Raw genomic sequence first — 2,452 nt, 5'->3', positions numbered from 1 at the left:
TTTCTTTTCTTAATTTTTCAAGTTTTCTGTACTGAGATAGAACATGGGAAGTTTTGAAACACAATTGTGAGATTCAGATATGCTAGCTACTCTGTGTTTGTTTCCTTAAAAGGATAGTTCTCTAAAATATCAGCCTTCTAAACAGAGTTGTTTTTTTGTTTAAAGTTCCAAACTTTTGATGTCCATTTTAATTTCTTAGTCATTACTGGAGAAAGTATGTCAGATATCTCAGGTATGAGTAGAAATCTCATCCAAAGGCCACTTGACTAGAGATGTTACCTGATGAATAGGTATGTTCCAGTTCAAACAAAATGTGAATTTGAGGAATTGTTTTCATCCAGAGCTTAGTTTACTTTCTACAACCTGGAATAGTGCCCAGTTGGAAATGCAGTGTGTCAGCATAAAATGAGAAGTGTTACAGGTCAGTAATATCTCATTGGAATGTACACAAAAATCAAGGGTAAATTGGGCTCTTTACATACATAGCGTCTTCAAACAATATTATTGATTAATATTTTCACTTGATCTTAGCCAAAAGTCTTTGAAGTGATTAATAATTAACATTTTCAAACATGTTGTGCAATAATTGTGAAGAATGAGAAACAGGGAAGTAAGTGACTTTGCTTTACAAGCTTATAGTGAAAAAGTCTGAATCTTACAGTGAGAAACCAAGCCAAACCTACACTGATTTTCTGTGATCTTCTTAGAGAAAGCATGGGAAAAGAGACCAGTTTTCCCTCACTTATGTAATTATTACCATCACTCATTACTTATCCATTTATTTGATAACTGTATGTCAAGTACCTATGTTGATGGGAGAGACCTGGTTCTTCTTGCTGACACTTCTAAAGGTTACAAATCAGCAAATCTATTAGCATGCAATCAGTTTATTAGTGATCCGTTCCCATGGAAGAGAACGGGACTAGCTAGAGTGAGGGATGAAAGGCAAAGTTTCAGGGCAAAGCAGGGAGGCAAAAGTAAGAGTGGCTGAAGACCAGGGTGGCAAGCTCCCGGGTGGCCAGAGGCCCAGTGGCCCAAGAGCCAAGACTGCTTCAAGCCCCCAAGAGAGCCCTGAGTCCCCAAGAGAGAAAAAGCAAGTCCTTTCTTCTGAGGATGTATATAGTTGGTGGGATAGGAGAAAAAAGTTACATATTGATTAACATGACTACCTGGGGGAACATGACTACCTAAACTCAGGTATGTGTGGGGGTCTGTTTGCCCGAATCCTTATCTTGCTCCAGACTCCATTTGTTCATCTTGTTGTAAAACAAATACGTGACAGGAGGCAGGTAATTAAAATTGGGGCACTTTCCAAGGTTAGCTATGGGCTCTTCTGTAAGCATCAGGGACTCCCTTGTAAAAGAGATAGTGACCAGAGGTAGACAGTTAACCAAAGTTGTGTCATGGGCTTCTTCTTTGGGCACCGTGGACCTTCTCTCGCATTCCAGGCCCTGGGATGAAAGCACAGACTCAAGGCCTTCTTTCCCAGATAGTGGAGACGGGGACGTAGAATTTCAAGGACTCCCTTTCTTTCTTGCTAACATAGTGTTCTTGTGATGTTGGAACACCTGGCAATATTATCAGACCAGGCTCAGGATTACTGAGTTAGCGTGTGAGAAACGTCTCCTTCCTCCTCCATGCCTCCCTTGGTTTACTATTCATTCTACCCAAGTGGTAAAAGGTGTTTCCTGGCAACCAGGATGCTAGACTTTGGCCAGTAACAGCAGTGCAGTCTCGGAGTCCTTCCTATGCTGTCTCCTGCCTCATCTACTCTGCAAAAGGAACTCCACTTGGGAAAGAAGGTAAGACACAATTATAGAGTAAATAAGAAGGTTGAATAAGGGTAAGCAAGGGCAACTAGAAGTGATCCTCTTAACCTGGAATATAAAGAAGTGTGGAGGTCAGGGAAGTTACCCAGGAAAAATGACCTCTAGAACATTCTCATTTAAATTGGTTGAGCACAGAAGTACATAAAGGCTGTTTTGACAGGGGAATTTAAATCATACTCATGCACAAGTCTGAATAGGCCTGGGCTGTAATTGTGAAATCATAATTGGATATTTAGTTTTGGTATGGAGAGCTAAGGAAAGCTCAAGACTCAAAGTCTTGGGTCACAGTGTCAGGTGGTAGAGGACAACATGAAAGATATGTCAAGATTCCTGTTGTAAGCAAAAGAAAGTCAACCAAATTGTTTAAATTAGAAAGGAGATTGGTTGGCTTAATACCTAGGATCGTAATGAGTGAACTTCAGGCAAGGTGTGATCTAGGCACTCAAATGATGTCCTCAGGACATTGTCTTTCCCACCCATCTCTAGCCTCTATTTTCCTCCTTGATAGCTTCATTCTATCATAACTATGAAGTGACTTCAAGTGGTAAGATTCCAGTTTAGCAACACCAACAGAAAGAGCTTACTGTAGTGCTAAGAATGGCACCCTGCCCATCCCTACCCTG

Source organism: Desmodus rotundus, chromosome 4 (genome assembly GCF_022682495.2).
Source record: "Desmodus rotundus isolate HL8 chromosome 4, HLdesRot8A.1, whole genome shotgun sequence".
Taxonomy (NCBI): Eukaryota; Metazoa; Chordata; class Mammalia; order Chiroptera; family Phyllostomidae; genus Desmodus; species Desmodus rotundus.
This window is presented reverse-complemented; position numbering follows the sequence as displayed.